The sequence below is a fragment of the Camelus dromedarius genome, chromosome 32 (genome assembly GCF_036321535.1).
Source record: "Camelus dromedarius isolate mCamDro1 chromosome 32, mCamDro1.pat, whole genome shotgun sequence".
Lineage (NCBI taxonomy): Eukaryota > Metazoa > Chordata > Mammalia > Artiodactyla > Camelidae > Camelus > Camelus dromedarius.
The window spans coordinates 17,469,667-17,490,510 of NC_087467.1; the positions used below are offsets into that span (position 1 = coordinate 17,469,667).

At 39.6% G+C, this 20,844-nt stretch overlaps 1 protein-coding gene across 13 annotated transcripts in view; it reads right to left on the reverse strand.

Annotated features, from left to right (window-relative positions):
• Nucleotides 1-20,844, reverse strand: part of METTL4 (methyltransferase 4, N6-adenosine) — a 427,480-nt gene that overhangs the window by 174,307 nt on the left and 232,329 nt on the right. For all 13 annotated transcript variants that reach the window (XR_010378698.1, XR_010378697.1, XR_010378704.1 and 10 more), the window contains exon 9: nt 16,648-16,754. The gene's annotated coding sequence lies outside the window, so the exon portion shown is untranslated. The remainder of the gene's footprint in view (nt 1-16,647; nt 16,755-20,844) is intronic.

Here is a 20,844-nt window from a genome sequence, read left to right on the forward strand (position 1 = left end):
GAGACCTTAACTCTGAGTTACCACGTGTGTTAGATTGTATTATTTGCTCATCTTTTTATCCCTCCATATCCTTAGCCTGGTTCATTGTTCAGTGAACCATAGCAAATACTTCTATGCCCCAGTGCAGCTGAGCTTGGCCATGGGACTTGCTTTCACTGAGAAAATGTCAGTAGAAATAAAACTGTCAGTTTCCAGCTACAAGCATCATACATTTCTGTTTGTCCTTTTGAATTTACAGCATCCTTTATGGAAAAAACAAGCCTCAGGTAGTCACTGACCTCAGAACAAAAGACCTTTGGAGCAGACCTGAACCCAGCCCACAACCTGAGACAGAATCACACTAGCTGACCAGCAGAGCAATGACCAACAAATAAATGTGTTATTTTAAGCCAGTGAGACTTGGGGTTTGGTTGTTAGGCTGCATTACTGATGTAGAAACCAGACTGATACACCACGCTCAACGTACGTTCCCTAAATCTCTGCTTTATAGACCAGAGTTAATAAACTGGGCTTTAGCTAGTGAAATACAGCATAAGGATGGGCAAAATCCTATTTTAAAAATCCATGCTTATGCTAATAAAATTTTAGAAATAGCTCAAAAAGGAGTGGTCCACATTTTACAATTCACTGGAGTTTTATGATGCTTTGGATTGGTTATTGTTACTGCTGCTTACCAGCATTGATACTGATCACTCTCTTCTGTTAATTGACACGGTTCAGGTCCTATCTGCCATCTTTCTCTTCCTGAATGCATTAAGTGATAGTCATGATTATAGCCTTTTTTATGTGGATGCTCAGCTCAAATGATACCCATAAACTTCAGCTACATTGTAACTTCACTGTTCAAGTAAGGGTTTTTAAGATTTGTGAAGAGCCACAAAGAATATGATTATCATTAAATATAAATGATGTACAGTGATGAATTGAATATGGAAAAACACCCACATTTTCAGGCAAAGAAGGTATAAAATTGACTAAAAGCATTTTGAGTTTAAAAAAAAGTTTAAGTTCCTAATCCCTGACATGATTAAAACTGCTTTTTTTATTTCTTATTTTTATTCCAAATATAGTTTCAGATTCCATATAAAATTAGGACTCAGGTATCTTGGGGATTAATGAGCAGTTGGGAAACTCAAGAGTCCAAAATTGGAATCCTTATTCAGCCTCTGATTTACTGTATGATACTTAAAATATTGTTCTTTCATCTCTACAATGAGTTGATTTGGCAAAATATTCCAGTCAGCAATGTTTCAGCTATTTTGGATCCAGTCTATTCAGGGTGTCTTTAGATATCCCAGAGGTAGTTGAAAAACCCTCAAACTATTGGGGAAAAAAAACCTAGTTCAATTTAATTTATAATTTAAGCATTAAGACATCAAAATGTTTGGATGGTTGATTCTATGTGATATAGTAAATGTTAGTAGGAACAACCCAAATTTTAGAAAGAGTCATGTTTCTATTTCAAAGGCTGAATAACATTTGGGAAGCTACTCAACCTTTTTAAGCCTTGGTTTCTTCATCTGGAAAACAATAATAAAAGTACTTGAGGATTTCTGTGAAGACGGAGGTAGAAGCAGCATGTATACGTTGTATAAAACCACAAGGTCTGGCATCGTTAGAGCCCAGCAAACATGAGAACTAGTTTTTACTATTAGTGGAGTGAAATCACAATAAGAATAAGATATCCAAAACCGAAGGCTTAGGTGTTGTGACAAATGGAATTACTTAAAGAGGTAAATAAATAAGATTTTTGTGGTTTGGGGGATTGATTGCTCTCTTACAATTCTTGAGTTTAAGTTTAGGACACCTAGGGAACAGAAGAGCAGATAGACAGAAGGGCCCTGTTTGAAACACCTTCTTTAGGAATCAAGAACAAAATAAAACACACAGGGTCTTCAATTCCAAATGCTCTACACACACTAGAGCCATCACAAACCAAAGTTACCAAGACCGCTTGGTTTATTCAACAATCACCTCCTTTTCAAAAGCATGCTCCAAGCCCAGTTCCATCTGATTCACCTTGCCAAGTTGAAAGAATAGCCATCTTTCTCATAATACCAATAATCCTGACCTTCACTACTGAACACCAACTCTGTGCCAGGTACCATGCTACCTACCTGACATACTCTTAGATCTCAACCAGGCTGAAGGGATTCTAGAACCCTAATTTTAAAGATGAAACAATGGGGCCACCAGAAAGGTAAAGGATCCCCCATGTCACACAGCAAACAAGGGACAGAGCAGGGATTAAAACCCAAGGTAATCCGACCCCCAAAGTCATGTTTATGCCACAAGGCTGTGATGTTAACAGTCGAGTCACAGCAAGCTAGAGTCTGGAGTTGGAAGGAAGCTGAGACCTCATCTGATCAGAGCTGCTTTTTATAGATGACAAGACTTAATTCTAGATCAGAAAACCCAAGTGACTTATCCAAGTTCACAAAATAGGAAGGGATGAAACCAAGGTTAGAATTCTTTCCACATTATCCTTCTACCTCCTTCAGTAAAATCCTACTACAAAGACATGTATTAGCAAGCAAATCATGCTGCTTCCACGACTCCCAGGCTTTAGCTCTGTCTCTGTCTGTCGGTCTCTGTCTCACACACACACACACACAAGTGGGAAGAACTGAACTCTGCTACTGCCAGATTATGCCACTGAAACCCTGTGAATAAAGGCAAAGCTTGGCTACAGAATTTCTCATGTGGTACTGCAATGAATATTTTTTGAAAACCTGCATTTACATATTCAGTGGACTGTGAAGAAATTTCAGGCAGTTACCACAGTTTTTATAAACTCCTGCTTGGAAGACAGGAGGATGAGCTTAATGAGGTGCACAGAGTCGATCCAGAGTCTCATCCTGAGCACGTGTTTTGTAAGGAAGCAGAGCGAGTCAGCGGCAGGGACACTGTGGAAGGGAAAAGAACCAGCCTCCACCAGGTTTTCTTCTTCACGCAGGAAGTCAGCTCACAGGGGCTTCACAGAGGGTCACGATCCTGGGGACTGTCCCTACTCAGTCACCTCTTGCAGACAAATGTGCTTTCTGATGTCATGCTGACTGCTTCGATTTACCAACGTGACTCTGAGGTTGTGCTCTTGGGCAAGGGGTCAATATGGAGGCTTTTTTTTTTTTTTCTTTTGGTTATTGTACTGTTCTGGCTACAATATTCTGCAAATTAACAGCCAAGGTTGAAAGCTTTGTTTCTAGGCAGGGCTATAGCAAAACACATGTTGAAGGCTGCTTGAGTCTGAATCCATACACTTTAATGCTGGTACCTACAAACCACAGTCTCCATTCTTCTACTACATCCAATTCAACTTTTTCAGCAACTTTGCACATGCTCACTCCATCTCATTTCATTTAGTTTCATTTTAGTTGCTAGTTGCTATGGACTGAACATTTGTATCCCAGCCCCCAAATCCGTATGTTAAAGCCCTAATCTCTGGTGCGATAGTATTTAGAGGTGGGGCTTCTGAAAGGTGATTAGGGTTAGATTTGGTCATAAAGGTAGGACACTCATCATGGGACTAATGCCCTTATAAGAGAAGGATGAGACACAAGAGCTCTCCCTCCCCACAGGCATATCCTGAGGAAGGCCACGTGAGGGCACAGCCAGAAGGCAGTTACCTGCAACAGGAAGCAAGCTCTCCCCAGACCCTGAACCTACTGGCGCCTTGATCTTGGAGTTCCAGCCTCCAAAACAGTGAGAAATAAGCATCTTTTAAGTCACCCAGTCTGTAACATTTTGTTATAGCAGCTTGAGAAGTCAAAGATACCAGTCAAATTTGCAAAAGAGAGAATTAAAGAGGATTCCAAATTCCAGATTGTTACTGAGTGTGTGTCTGTGTGTGTGTGTATATATGTGTGTGTATATATATATATATATATACACATATATATATGTATATATATATATATATATTTTTTTTTTTTTTTTTACAGATTAGGAAATACTTTCCAGGAGTAAGAGTCCCATTAAATATTTTAATCCTTTAGGGATATGACCACCACTACTCAGTGAATCCTGAGGGTCCCTTTGCCTTGGCTTGTGGGGATGGTGAAATGATGCAGAGGGCATGGGGATTTGTTCAGACACAGTTTTCAGGTCCCATGACAGTTCCAGAAAGGCACAATTAACTAGGTTCTCTAAATGAAGGCTACAAAAATAGAAGAGCAAGCATTCTGCTTTTTTGCATGTTTTGTTCAAAAGGCATTTTTCCCCAATAGGAGGAACACATCGCCATGAATTCTAGACAGAGACCCAGACACTGAGTGACCTGAAACAAAGGCAACATGAAAAACGTGGTTCTCATAGTAAGGGCTTGATGCACCTTCAAACGAATCTGTCCTGAATAATACATCAAGTATCTAAGAGCTCACATCTTAAGCTATTTTTTAAAATACATTGTAAAGTGCAAAGCATCAAGAAAAGCAGTGATGTTCCCTGACATTTGAGACTAACTATCAAAAAAAAAAAAAGTTTGAAATTTTTTGGATGAGTACAGACGAGAATTCCTGAGGTACTGGTTGAGCAACACAAGGACTTTCTTGCTTTCAGATGTCTGAAGTTCAAAGACACAACCCTGGGTCAGAAGTACTGCGGCTGAGATTGCCACACAGAAGTACCTCTGAGAGAACTGTCCTGAGAAGCCGTACGTGAAGGAACAAACAAAAGCACAGTCAACCCACAAGCCCTGACATAGACACCAACAGCTCCGACAACCCCTTCTAAGCAATGTTAATGACGTGTCCAATATTGTAACTGCGGATATTCAGAAAGAGCTGCTTGTTGTTTGAAGGAAGATACTTGCTGGTCTTAAAACAGCTCTGAAAGAGAATCAAGAGCATTTACAGATTCTAAACTGGAAACTGGTAGGTTAGAAAACAAAGAGTTGCAGGGGCTTTACCCATAATCTGACAGAGCTTTATAAAGTTCAACAAAGTGGTCTGGGTATACAGGAATATATACTCTTAAGGAAATATACAGTATCAAGTGAAATTATTTTTAATGTTATAAGAAGCCTCAGCACCCAGAAGAGATGCAGTCATGAACAGGAGACCCTTTCTAGGGTCCCTTCAAATGATGCACATCTTACAAAAGTTTTCCTTAAGAGGTCCCTTGCCTATCAGTGTTCCTGCACATCACAGAATGCTCCTTGTATGCTTTTGGTCTTACTATAGTTGCCCAAAGGTAAAGCTAGACTATGAACTCCTTGAGTGAAGAGAACGTGTCTTAGACGTATCTCTTCCCAGTGCTAAATAATGCTCTTGGCACATAATATATGGTCAATTAACATTTGCTAAACTTTAAAAATGGCCCCCACATGGCAAAGTCTATGAGAAACATCAGTAGATCCTTTCATTTTATTCTCACACCATCAAATGTAATTACAAGTTGAGTCTACAGAGCTCATGGAATGGGTAGTGCCATGAAAGGGGCCAAGATTCCTTTTTAAACACCTACAACTTATTCCCAAGAATGGCTGAGTGCTACAAAATGTCTCTGTTATTGACTTAAAAGGACTAATTGGAAGCAATTGCATATGAGGTCATCTGTGTAGAGTAATTCCCAGAAATGCAATTCTATCACCCTCAGTCCGTGAGGTACTAAGTGCCCAGACAGAGCTAGCACAGACAAGGAGGGTTCAGAGGCACGATCAAAATAAACCCCTGTAATAAAGGTAATTCCCCAGGCCTCTATCAAACTACAGCTAGCTACCCAAGCTAGCCTCCTACCTCCTCAGGAAAAGGTCCTTTCAATTGTTTATATTCAGAATACAGTGGAAAATGAAAGACAATCAAAGCAATGGAAACAGATCCACAGATTACATTTCTAATCTATAAATTGGCAAAGCTTTCTCTTATCTCTCCTCATCCTCATGGATGGATGTAATAACTTCTAACATTCCTTTAGCACTGGAAATCTAGTGAGTGCTCTAATTTACACTGTTTTGTTTAACCATCACAACAATCTGGAGAAGTAAGTAGGGAAGCCATTATTTTCATTTTCAAATGAAAAATGGATGCCAGGAGAAGGAAAGGAATTAACCCAATAGCAGATTCTGACTGCAGAGCCAGTGTCCCTTTCACCACCCCACTGCTGTCCGAAGTTGGTCTCTGGGCACCTCACCTCCTTCAGCCCAGCCGCCCAGCCAAGCCGTTTGTTATTAAAAGGATGAAACCAGCACCCATATGTGTTCTCCAGAATGGGAAACTACAACTGATGGGAGGAGTATTAAAGAGTTGAGAGACCCATAATTAACACAGAAATAAAAATAACTCTACAAAAACTCAGCAAATGCTCCAATAATAGTCACCAAATAAACATCAATAATAGAGATGAATGTAAGTCAGTTCCTCAGCCACGAACAACCATGACCAGGCCAGACGGAGACAAGGACATCCTCCAACGGCATCATCTTTCTCCCTCGCTGAAACCTCATTAACAGAAATTGAAGAGGAACAAAATAAATAAAAGGGTATACAACGTATGTAGCTTGAAGACTCAATATTGAAAGATAGTCTTTCTCTCAAATTGTAATATACAGATTTAATCCAACTCAAAATTACCATGGATTGTTTCGTAACTTGACAAGATGATTCTAAAACATATAAAAACTTAAAAAGCTAAGAATTGCCAATATCTAAAAAGAACAAATTCTATTTGATAGAACAAGCCTATCAGAATATCAACACATGACACTTTTAGAGCAGTATTTTAGAGTACCACACTTTTAAGAAGTGTAGTGTTGATTCAAGAATAGACATCTATCAATGGAACAGAATTTAGAGCTCGGATACAAACCCAGACAAATATGACCACTTCATTTATGATTATTTTGCAGAGTAGAGGGAGAAGAACCAACTTTTCAATGAGTGGTAACTAGGTTACCCATAGGGAAAAATTACACAATTCTACTTGACATTTCACAAGCATTAGTTCAAGGTGTGTCTGAGACTACATTCCCTAGGAAATAAAGATTGGCAGGCTACTCCAATCACATGAGTTGCTCTGGAACTGAGTTGATTATTAAAAATTGCCCATAATTTAGACAAAGAGGCCAACCTTTTATACCAACCACTGAACAGACACTGGATGCAGATTGCCCCTGGGGCAGGGGCAGGACTCTGGGCAAGGCGGCCCTCTTGGGAGGGGGCAGGGCAATACTCAAAAATGCCTTGGCTGAGAGCTGTCAGTCACCTGTACTCCTAACAGCTGGGAGAAGAAGGCCTTGGTCCTAAAGGCAGAGGGAGAATCCAGGTGACATGGGTCAGCACCCACAGCAAGGGGGAAAGTAGATCTACATACAAGCCCTAAACTTATAAAACTTCAGAAGTTGGTGTGAGAGAATATTTTCATGACTCCAATGTAAAGGAAGTCTTCTTAAAGAGAACCCCAAAGGCACTAAACATAAAAAGGGGAAACTCACAAATTGGGCTACATCAAAAGGCACCACTAAGAGAGTAAGAGGGAAAACCACAGGGTGGGGAAAAATATTTGCAACATATATAGTATAAAAAGAATATAACTATAAATAGTTTCCATAAGTCACTAAGAAAAACAAGCAACCAAGCAGAAAAATGAAAAATAAGCAAAAGACTTGAATTGGAGATTAAAGAGAGAGAGAGACAGGGACAGAGACAGAGACAGATAGATCCAAATGGCCAGTAAACATTAACAGTACGTCAGTCATCAGCCAAATGCAAATTACAACCACAATGAGACACTACCACACCCCAAAAGAATGGCTAAAATGAAAAGCACGGGCAATTCCAAAGACTTGGGGGGTGTGGGGAAACTGAATTTCTCATATACTGCTGGTAAAACCAGGGTGGGAAACACCTTGACAACACCTACTAAAATGGGATATACACATAACCCAGATGCAACGATTTCTCTTCAAGGTATGTGTGTGTGTGTATATATATATGTGTGTGTGTGTGTGTGTGTACATATATTTGTGTATGTGTATATATATATATATCTCCTCCACATTCTAGTTTAAGCTACATCAATATTCCCAGTTGCTTGTAAAGATATAAAAGTGAGTTCTTCCAACATAGAAATTTCCCATGTAAGGGCACAGAGGTTGAGGATCATCAAAAGCAACAACTCGGTTCACCAAAATTCAACATCACTCTTGAAGATGTACAGACAGGCAGTCTCTACTGTTCCAGATGTGGTGAGAGAGACCCCAGCACAGGCTTAACCTAAGATGCGTACTCCTCGAACTCTTGTGGCCAAGAAGTAGGTATGAAATCCTTTGATTCTGATGAATGCAAGGATTTGTTGGTTAGAGCACAGTTCATTCTTCAGATGGCTTTGTTGTTAACTAAGATGAGTCTTGCATATTAAAGCTAAACACAGTTCTGTTCCCCAAAGATGAAGGTTAATGACCAGAAACAATGGTGAACATAAGCCACTAACCAGCCTGCACTAGCACACACATCAATGACCTATTAGCAAACCTGAGAAGAACACCGCAGGCACAAATCACTAAACCCGTTCAGACAAAAACACAGGCGAGTGATACAACCCAACAGGCGAGTGCCCACCCCTGGCTAAAGGCTACAAAGTAAGTAAGTTGTATTAACGAAATTTTAGCCTTCAGTATGCTAAGCAGCTGCAATGCCCAAACACTTCGGACAGGGCTAGAATACATCTAGGTACCACTGACATCACCACGACGCCTGCACTTCACTGACTCTCAGTAACCACTGTCTGTAAACCACACCACGATTTTATGTCCTGCTAGGAAAGAGGGGAAAATGTTGCCAGTTAAACAATAACAGGCCATCTATTGTCAGAGGTATCCCAATTAGAGATGATAAAATGTTGGAGGGGAAATGTGTGTTTTAGAATCAATAGAATATGGTAAGTTTCCCAGTATATCAGATTCGAGTTATGTCCCTTATCTCACCTCCCAAGAGCTGGGAATTTTACTTACCTTTCCAGTGCTGCATGAAACAAGGATTTAGCTACATCTGTTTCTATGAAACCACTGCTGTTAATTTTCTGTTATTGCTTTTCCCTGAAGAAACTTATCCTCTCTTTTTTATTCCCCCTGTTCCCAATTATTCTACACTCCCTTACAGATATCACACTGTGTTCTCTGAACAAAGAGACTGTTATGTAAAAATAAGGTGGATAACACGTGTCAATATTTTAACTTATTTAAACAGTTTTGAGAAAAGTTTTTTTTTAATGGCAGACAACATAGTAAGAGTATACATATATCAACCTTGAGTGCAACAAACCGGCCACAATTAAGAAATGCGGGTGGCTCCTTAGAGCCTTTTCTTAATCCTCTGAACTATCACACACAGAACTCAAAAATGCAAAACACAAAATTGACTCTTTTGGGGATGTCCTCAAGACTGATTTTGCCCAATTCAGATTTTGCGTGTGCTGAATGATAAACATATCACTATTAGGCCCACAGAAAACAAGATGAAGTACTCGTCAGCTGCTTTACAGTGGTATGATACGCCTTCTGCAGCTGTTACTTAGTAAGGAAAAAACAGTATGACAAAAACAAAAAAAGAAGGAAAAGGAGGCAGAGAAAGAAAGGAAGTAGAGAGGATAAAGTAGAAAAGGAAAAGACAGAACAGAAGGGGAAAGGAGAGGAAATAAAACAGGAAAAAAAAATAAAGAAAAGTAGAGAAGAGACTGTTTTGGTGAAATAGCTTGACAGATTTTCCTAGAAAGTCAGTTGTTCAAGTTCTGCACTTCTACTTGTATATAATAAAGTAACTTTACAGTTGATCCATCTGAAACCCCCACTCAGTTGCCAGCAGAGGCTGACTTCTTATCTGTGTTTGCCCAACTTCAGCACGGTGCACATGGGGATGTTTGGGCTCATCAGTGATGATTCGTTGATAAGTGCATACAATTTCTGTTAGGCTTCTTCTTATATCTTATTAATGAAAAAAGTTGTTAAATGTTTGGTTACTCATTATGGAGGTTATTTGTTTGGTGTTTTTCAAATATTCACGAACATTTCTGTTTTTGAAAACAGGAAGAAAATAGCAAAACAGGCAGAGAACATTTGAAGAAAGGAGAGAAAAGAAAAGGAGAAATGAGCTCTGAACTGCAGGAAGGATGGAGTTAATATGAAGGAATTAGTTCTCACAGTGTGCAAAGAAAGGTATCAAGTCAGTAATTAAGGCTTTCTTCTGAAAAGAAGCTAAGTATAAGCTGAAGCAAGACCAGACAAATAAAAAGTGCTTGGGAAAATAAGTAAGTTGAAGAAAAATAAAGGGACCAATATGAGGTGAAATTAATAGCAGAACAATTTTTAAAATCTAAGACTTGCAGAGCTGGAAGGGCTCAGGTCACTGATCAAACCGTCCTTCTCCAGGAAAGGAAATGAACTGCTCGCTGTCTGTGCACAGGTGCCATCAGACACTCAGTCAGTAGACTGCTACTCAAGAACAGAGAAGCAGCGAGATCAGAGCTTCCCAAACTTTTACTGTGTGTACAAACCACTGGCAAGATTTTCAAACACAGATTCTGGTCTGAGATGGAGCCTGAGATTCTACATTTCTAACAAGCTGTCATGAGAGACTGGGGCTGCTGCTCCACAGACCACAGTTTAAGTAGCGAAGTCCAGGACAGTGTTTCTCAGAGGCTGGTCCAAGGACGTAGGAGGTAGAATTATTGTGGCCCTTGTAAAACTCCATATTCCTGAGCTATATGACAAGCCTGTAGAAATGCTGAAGCAATTAATGGCTGTATTCCAAATTTCCTTGAAATATCGTGTTTTACAATAAGAGCATCCACAATACATAACCTAAAATTTAAATGTATTTTTATTACATTTTTTAGCCTGAAACGTATTTCCATTTTTTATCAGTTTCTTTGAATAATCACTTTGAGAAATTTAAAGCTAAAAAACAAAGGATAACAAAAGCAAAAGTACACTCTCCCCTTGTCAGTTATGACTTAAGTCTTTGTAATTCTTCTACATGTCCCATCCCTGACACTTTCTCAGTTCGTCAGAAGCAAGTCACCTTGTTTTCTGTTTTAAAATGCACTATCCCCAGGGATGGTGATGAAGGATGAAATTCCAGATTCTAAGGTACCTAATCCCAAACTCCCCACACCAGATTTCATTTCCTTGAGTCAGTAACATTCATCTTACCTTGGTATCTTGGTACCACCACAGATCTTGCTGACTCCTAAAACCAGAGTACTCCTCCCAACCTCTTTATGCTCCTTACGATTGCTAGTATTTTTATTCCTGTTAATATCATTTTTAGCTAATACTGAATTCTTGCTATGTGCCAAGCACAGTGCTCAAAAGTTTCTATGCATTGCCTTTGTTCTTGTCCCACAGTGCAGGGGAGAAGGGGAACCTTCATCTATTTTATTTTATAGATAAAGAAAGGTTAAGAAAGTTAAGTAGCTTACTGAAGGATCACACAGCTAGTGCTCAGATAAGCCTAGATTTGAACTCAGATTTATTTACCGAAAAGCTTTAACTAGTCACTTCTGTTGTAACTGCCATCATTACCCCAACACTGAATTAAATTTCTTTAAGCATTTATTTCTTAAGTTTGCATTTAAAAGGATTGTTTTTAGAAGCTTATCCCCCTAGTCCCAGTAGCCCTCTAACTAAATGTTTCTGTCCTTTTCTGTTATTATGTTATATTTAAATGAAAATGTTTACTAAAAATGAAAGCGCTCATCTCTTCCCACACTGTCACTGAGCTGAGAAGGGAATGCTCATACTGGTTTGTTCATATTGGGAAGTCAGCAGACACTCCAATGTGCTTCAGTTTTCAAGTATTTCCAAAAATAATATGAAAGATTTAAGTAACATTGTCACTGTTTCAAGGAGAAAAAATAAAAAGTCACTAAGTGTATGAGTGTGGGTGTGTATACATAATGCCCAACATTAGCCTCCCACCTCAAGTTGGTCTTGAACAGCTCTCCAGATGGACCTGTGCACTAAATGGATGTTTGAACTCTGTTGGTAGTTTTTATTAGTATCCATCCAGCAAACACGAGGTCTTTGTCTTTCTTAAGATTGTCAGCTCTGATTACAGGATGAAAGCTGAACAGCCCCTTTGACCAAATCGTATCTTGGCAGTTACAGCTGTCATCTACTTTCTAGTGATTATTTCAAAACCCACTGAAATGAGGAAAATCAAGAGGGTGATGGTTCATCTGAGACTGTGGACACAAAATCATTTCTTGCTTTTAGACATACTAACACTATGTTTACAAAGACAAATGTACAGTAATGAGATTCATGCCCTGAATAAAAGACAGTAGGTTTCCCAAACAAATGGTAACATGGTTCATGACTTGCATGAAATCATAGTTCTTTCATCTATATATATACATTTTTTTTTTCAGTTGAAAATGCAACTAGTAGTTAACAAAGAATTTGTCAAGCTTTTAGTTTCCCTTGGGTAGAGAACTAGATTACCAATTCTTGCAATGTATTTGCCTTTGAAATGTTTTTTTCCCCATTTTTAAAAGTAAATCCTGCACAGATACCTCAAAAGATGTAGTCTATTTGCCACACTTTCAAGAATGAATAAAAAGGCCTGCAGTTAGCTCACTAATCAAACACGTTCTTTTAAAAACTATTTGCACTTTATCTTAAGAAACACTTCTAAAAATTTGAAGAAGAAAGCTCAGAAATTAAATATTTCTACAATTGAGTACCTAGTGCCCATAATCACAACAGAAAAAAAGACAAAAATATCCACTTACAGTCACTATTTTTTCCTTAAATTTTTCATTATTGTCACCTGGATCAAATAAATTCATGTGTTTTTTGTTGTTGAGACAAGGTCATTCCTACACTTTCATTTAAATTCAATAAATTATAAATTAGGGATCATGAAAACATACAATTATAAAATACATTGAAATGTGATGCCCAAAAATATATACTCAGGGGAAGACAGAGTCTTAGACTGCAGTATCCCCCAAAGAGTAGTGAGTGAGAGAATTAGAAGTGCCCTTTACAGCTTTTAAAATTCTCTTGAACATGAAAATCTAATGGTGTGATTCTTCTTCAGTATGAAAAGCAGTGAATTGCTTTCTTGTTTTGTTCAAAGGAAACAAAAAGTTACAAAAGAGCATTAAGAACTACAGCCATATATATTATACGTGGAATTTGCTCTCTATAAAATTTGGATGCAGACAATTTTTAAAGTAATAAAAGTTGATCAAAAACTAAAAAGCAATAACGTCAGCTTGTGGGCAGATTCCAAGGATGGGTTTAGAGACATGAGAATTTACAACCACGGGGTTGTTGGAATTTAATCCAATGTTCTTTTACTCCAACTATATGATACAAATTCAACCCAAACAGATGAATGTTTTATTTATACAATGTCTAATAACTGAATGATTCCAAATCCATCCTATCAAAATTATTTCATGTGCTTACAGGAACCAAATACATTGTTCCATGTTACTGTTAACATTTCCTAAGTAACTTTTGCTAAATTTCATTTCAAATAAAGACTACAGTCATGTCTACATTATTGATACTAGGATGGTAATAAGGACAATTGGCAGATATGTTATTGAAAAAAAAAAAAACCTAAACAAAAACAAAAGGTCAAGTTGTAGGTAGTTGTTCAAGTTAGAAAATCAAGCCAGAAGACCAGGGCTCAGCAAAGCCAAATTCTAGAGTTGGGGTCTCAGTGTGTCCAATATATACTACCCCTCTCTTTCTTACACAAATTCTACACCCACTGAGAGGTAAATAGAATGCAAATCGAAATATCCCTTTTATCACAGACACAAATATTTGGAGAATGTGGCTTAGAGTCTGAAAACAAATAAGGCTCACCAACACTCTCTACTAGTATAAAGCTTGAAAAAGCCACTAGTGGGAAAGTTTGGGTGCACAGACCACAAAGGCCTAGTCTGGGGAAAGAAACAGAACAGAAAACAGAACCCCCAGTAACAGATCAGCTCTGCCCAATCAAAGAAACTTACATCAATGATTGTCAATCACTTATCAGGAACTTCCTTTCTGTTCCACGGGGCAAAAGGTAAGGAGAGTTACTCTAGAGAAGTCCCTCCACATGGAGGCCGAAGAAGTTGAGAAATATTTTCTCCCTAATAATTCACAGCTGTTTGTTCTGTCAACCCATTGGGTTTAACTATCAAGCCTACGTTCAACCAAGAGAGTGTTATCCCTTTCTGACAGGAGATCAGAAGTCTATTATAGCTGTTCTGGTCCACCTTCATGAGCCCTCTCCCCGAGTCCTGGCTATGGCTGTCTGTGGAGCCTCCTATTAATGCTGGTAAATAGCACTGAATTTGCCCCCAAAAGGTTCTGAAAATAGTCACCAATTAAATTAACTCTAAGGCCATATAATGTCTACATTTCTCATTCTAAGTTATGTCTGGCCACATCCAACACAGGTCATCAAAGGTTTTGCAAAGAGATTGAATAACAACATCAAGATGCCATTTAAGAAATGCCAACACATATAGGAGCCATAAATTTGAATACAAATTATCTTCCATTGTAATTTCCTAGAGAGACATTAACGTCCCCAAATTAAATTCCCTTACAAGTTAAAGTCCACAGGATTTAAAGTCTAAAGTAATTCAATCCAAAATCAAATTGCCTTGTGTCTGTGTGTTTAATGTCCAAAGTCATTACAGAACAAAATAAAATTTTCTTGTCCTTGCAAGAAAAGTTCAAAGAAACTAAAATCAAAAGTTCTAAAATTAAAGTCCTGTAGTCACGCTTATCTTATTTCAAAAGCTTGTCTTCTTCTCAGTCACAGATAAAGGTGTCTTACTCTGAGCCTGAGTATAGTTGGGCTTCTTCAGCACTGCTGCCTGGGTTATCATGTTCCTTGAGAATGTGCATGTTTCCTCAGGACCTCAAAATTATAATCAGTTTCAGTTTCTTATGTGTCTCACTGTTTAACAATTCCAAAAAGTTGATAGACATAGAAGATTATATGTTCCACACTCAGTACTAAGTTTAGAAAATACAGCCATCTCTACCCCTTTAGAGCAGTTAACCCAGACAGAGTTGTGTTCCCTGAACCCAACCTTTGATGTTGCAAAAGCCACTGCTGACACTCAAGGAAACTGACTGAGGGCAGGAAGGTAAATGGGGAACATTTTCTCCTTTTAGTCTCCCCAGGAGGCCAGACTTTCCTGGAATCCATGAGCTGAGAACAAATTCACACAGAAGAAAGTGCCAGCAGGAGGTTATAATGGTGCTGGGATGTCCTTATTTGGGAGGAACACACACCTACCTCTACCATCTCCTCTCTCAGGTCACTGCATTAAGACATCACTGCCTTTTTTTGCGAACTATGCAAATTTGCAGTATTAGCAACCCAAATTCCCTAGTCATATTTGAGATTTCCACCCGCCACTTTTAAAGCCTCTTAACACAGTTCTTCTTTGAACTGGGTGTTTCTGGCACCTGAGCACTGTGTTTAGGATTCACTTAGTCTTCTGAAAAGGTATTTTCAGTTTTGCACCAACTCGGGCTGCTTCCATGGCTATTATGATGGAGTCACTCAGGCCTATAAAACGTACCTCCTAGGGGAGGCTTCCTTTTCATTCCTACGTTTTGTTCAACTGGAAAATCACCCTCAGAAGACGCCTGAACTAAAACCTCCATTGATATTCCTGAATCTAGTGCTTCTAGGGGCCACAGCTCTGCAATGTGATCACAACAACACGCTCCCTCAGGTTTGAATATTCTGGCCTGTGAATACCATTTCAAGTGCTCCCAGGAGAGAGAGGATGAGGAAAGCAGAAGGGAGAAGGCGGAAAGGCCAAGAAAAGGTCTGATTTCAGATAAAGTTCCAGCCTCAGCCTGAACCCTCAGGAAGTCTGGCAGTATAAGTTGCACCTTGGTGACTGTCGGGTCTCCAGAAAAGAAGGCCGGCAGTGGGCTTCTGCCTCCAGGTAAGGCAGCCCACGCAGCCCCAGGGCAGTCCTCCAGGGAAGGTGGCAGCTGCGAGCACGGAAGCTCATTTTGCACAACCTGCAAAGTATGCTTTTCAGTTTAGTATCTTGGCCTGTAGACCTGGCTGAAAAACTGAGTAAAAGCAAAATTTGTTCTGCATCCTAATACTCAAAAAGCCTATTTATAGGAAGACTCTTCTTGCCCTTTATTGAAACATGTCTCTAGTTTGCTTGCCTACTGTCTGATCGCCAGCAATTGCCAGGTGCCCTGTAACAAGAGTTTACTAAAATCCACACCGTTAAAAACAGCCACCTTCCCAGCAAAGGCTTCATAAGCTACTGAGACCCACCAAGGTTAAAACCCTACATGCCCTGTCTTCCTAAAGCCACCTCTCAGCCACTCCAGGAGACTCAACAGTGTGTGTTTATTTCATTCCCCAAATTCTAACCCTTATCTATTTCTCAAGGCTACTAACTGATGCATCAAAATCTGAGTTTCTAATGAGGGTGTAATAAATGATGCTTGATGTTTCCCAACCTAAGTTTGTTACCAACTGAAAGGCAGACGAAGGGATCGGGTGGATAAGATTAAAGCATCTCCTTTAGAGTCACAATGCACTTGGAGAAGGTATACGCACCAGTCTGCCCCCAGACATCAGGCCTACGCTGCAGAGGCAATGTCTTCTCCATTAAGTGTCTCACAGGGTGAAGAGACAGTCAAAAACGTACCTCTCCACAGGCAGGTAGATCCAAAAGAAGCAAAGAGAAGGGATGAAGCCATTCACGTCCAGGGTCCTCCTTACATACCAGCCAGTCAGGGAGGTCATTCACTGTCCCTGGGGGAGGAGCAGAGAGGAGATGGAGAAGTCAGGGATATTGAATCTAGGAGCTCCATGCTCGTAAAACATCAGGAGTCGGGAGTAAGTGTTCTCGTCTAACAATAGAACAGCTGATAGGGAGGTGAGGGATCACAGAATGAGAGCTCAGAAGAGCTCAGAAGTCTACGGTCAGTGACCTAGAATAGTTTGCAATTGACCAACTCTCTTAAAAGGGCCAGACAGTTAATATTTTAGGCTTGTGGGCCATATGGTCTCTGTTAGAACTACTCAACTCCGCTGGTGTAGCCTGAAAGCAGTCACAGATTATACCTAAATAAATGGGCATACACTGTATATGTAGGTTATATGTATATATGACACGGTATATATGTACATATGTGTATGTGTATATATATTCATATTCTATGTGTGTGTGTATATATATTCTCTTACAGCACTGTGCTGGCGAGGGACAGCTGCTGAGTAAATTATCTATTGCATGAATAGGATTGGCAAGACCTGAAGAGTAAGACAAAGCAAACAGAAGTGCTTGAAGGACACAAAACAAAAAGTATTTTGATAGGTGGTTATGTTGTTCTGGTCCATATGACTCAGCAGAAACCAGTCCCACCCTAGTTACCATGCACTCAACTCTGGCTGCACTTTGGGGTTATCCAGAGAAGTTTACAAAATACTGATGCTTAGGTCCCACCCCAAGAGATTCTAACATGAAAGAATGACTGAGGTAATATTTCTCCAGCCAAGATGGAACATTAGATAAAATGGCAAAGTTCTGTGAAGAACGTGTGTGGATGAAACAGGACAAGGCTGGGTAATTTCAGGAGGGACTGCAAACATTCCACATTCTGTTTTTCCCCCCTGAAACTACAAGCCATGGTTGATTCCCAGATTGAGTCACAACTTTGCAATCCCCTCAAAGGGGAAATATCCTATTTGGAAAGATGAAATCAGGCTTTTTACTTTTCTATTCCCTTCTGCAGATTTAGAAGGGATGTTAATTTTGAGTGGTTAATGGATTTTCTAGGGTTTGTCACTCTCAGCCCAGCTCTAACAGGGACATTTTGTCATTAAAAATATTTGGTCATTAGCTGCTGTCCTCTTTCCACTATTACCAGTGTCCATTGCCCATTCTCCTATGTTAAATGTAAAAATCTGCTTTTTGATTATCAGGAGATACAGCTCATGTCACCATTCTTAGTGAGAGGTTTTTACTTTCAGGGACTGAACATTAGCTGCAGTGTTTTCTACAACCAAGGTCTTACTGCCAGGAAAAAGAGGAAAATTGTTCTAAAAGCATTATAAATAGAATCTCTAGTTCTAAGTGAAGCAAAAGTGTGAAAATGTTACATTTATTGATTAGACTCTCAGGTCCTCACAGACGTGGAGATACCAATTTCTGATCTTTCTACTCTGAAAGGCCAATATAGATTTGCAAATTTTCTAGTTATGATCTAGGAAAAAATAGAAAACAATATCAAGGAGATAAAATTTAGTTTCGGGAATCACAGAAGGCAAAGAAATTTTATTTACGTCAAAGGAGTTAGTGAGGTCAAGAGAAGGGAAGAGCTTCCAAACATCGTCAGCAACCTGGGCCAAAGGCCTGAGAAAAGAAAGAGCCTGGCACGTTCAAGGACCTGAAAGATGACCAATGAGTCTAAAGCACCATCAGCAAGGACCAGAGTGGCATGAGACCAGGCTGGAGAGGTGTGCATGAGTGTCTCAAGGTCACACGGAAGGACTCGGGCACAACATCAGACACAAGTGAAGCAGCTCCTTTGAGAAGCTAACCTTGAGGCCCTCTCTGGAGGTCTTTGGTCTCCTACTCAATTGTTCTGGCTATTTGCTAGTGCAGTCAGATCAAGGGAACAATCCGTTATCCAACACAACGCCAGATGGCTAGAATGGAGCAGGGAAGACTGGGGAAGGATCAGGCCTGGGAGAAAAACACAAACTCAGTTTCTGACACATTAATTTGAGGTGACTCTAATGAGAGACATCCAAGTTGAAAGTTAAGTATTTAAGTTAGTATTTAGATTAGAAGCTCAGAAAAAAAAAGTCTGGGCTAAATTTATGAACCTGGTCACCATGGCAATCAACAATAGGAATAACTCTTGCTAATTTAAGCAGAAAAAAAATTTATTGGAAAGATACTGGACAGCTCACAGAACTTCAAAGAAGTCTGGAGAAACACACTCAGAAAATAAGAAACCACAGGACACTGTCCAGCCAAGAGCACAGTGAAAATCATCCCACTGTTCCACTGCTGAGGCCACAGAGCCACCACCGCTGGCCCTGGACACTGAAGGTGGCCACTGAGTCCACAGTTCAGGTGCCCCCAGGATATGGACTTGGATGCTGCTCTTTCCCACCCAGAGGAACTCTCTACTGTCCCTGATTCTCTGAATCACTAACCTCCAGTTCAAACCCAGGCACCGGCACCTTGTTTGCCAAGTCCAACCTGCCCATACTCCATTGCCAATAATGAGGATAAATTCAATTACCAGGGATATTTATTTTGGATGGAGAGAAAGAGGACATTCTATAGAAATGGATAAGATCATTTAGGGAGCAAGTGAGAAAGGGAATGAAGGAAAGGAAATAAAAGGTACAGGACAGGAAGGGAAGAAATGAGGGAAGGGATGCTAGTTAGGGGAGCCTAGGGTCCTTGAGACTCTCCAGCATCAAATTTTGCCTGAATTAGGACTGTCAAGACCTACTCTGTGATGATACATTACACATCAAATCTGCATAGCATTTTAACTTGAAAATAAGTCAGAAATAAAGATGGTATCCCTCATTTGGGAGTACAATTGATTTTAACAGATGATTGTCAAAGTGAATTCTAAGAATCACAGTACAAATCTGACCCCTGGAGATGGCATTTCCACGTGACCTTGCTTACTGCGAAGTCAACTATAATTAAGTATACCCATACGGATGTTAAATTATCCAACAATGACAGCAGCACAAAGAAAAGAACTGATAGAAATTCATACGAAAATTAATTGAAACACCGTATGTAATGTCTGGATGTACTTCAGTATTTTTAACTGACCTATGGCCCTTTGAGTAATTATCTGCGTATCTTCAAGTGGTGAGGCTTTAATCAAAAGCAAATAAAAAGGCACGATACATCTTTTGTGCTGGGAATAAAACAGGGCCTAATTCCCCATGAAATAAATAAGGGGCATTACGAAGAGAGTTCTCGTGGCAAAAATAAATAAAGTATCTATGTTGGTGGGTAGATGGAACTCCCTCCTTGCCAAGTTAATATAGTTTTTCCAGACATTCTAGCCATTAAATATATCCCATTTAAATTCCTTTCCTGTAGGAAAAAAAAATGCCTCATCCCCTTAAATTCCCTGTCAAATATTTAGAATGCTTGATCTAAAACACAGTGGGGAATTTTTTTCTAATGACTTGTATGATTTTTTTCAGCCAATTCTTGATACTAAAGCAGTAGTTTTCCAAGTGGGTACCAAGGAGCCCCAGGCTTCCATGGACATGCTTTAGGACCCACCACAGAAGACAGAGTGCTGTGCTCAGAGACATGGAAGCACCTCATCCTTTCCTCATACCTTGTCCTACATATCTTTCATCTGGCTATTCCTGAGTTATATATTTTTGTAATACACTGGTGATCTAGTAAGTAACATGTTTCTGAGTTGTGAGCTGCTCTGGAAAATTAACTGAGCCTAAGGAAGAGGTTATGGGAATCTCTGATTTATAACCAGGTGGTCAGAAACACAGGTGACAACCTGGGCTTGCAACTGGCATCTGAAGTGGGGTGGGCTGAGGGAACACTCTTGTGAGACTGAACCCTTAACCTGTGGAATCTGATACTATGAGTAGACAGTGTCAGAACTGAGCTGAAGTACAGGCACCCAACTGCTGCTCAGGTAAGTGGTGAATGTGTGGTGAAACCTCTTATCCATTAGAAATTGGGGTCACAATCACCCTTTAGATGGATTAAAAAGCAAAATGACTATGTTATAATCTTATCTGACTTTCTTATCCTTCTGGGTTTCTTATTTCTGGGCACCATTTTATTGAGTATTTTATATTGACTAATAGGACCTCTCTTGTC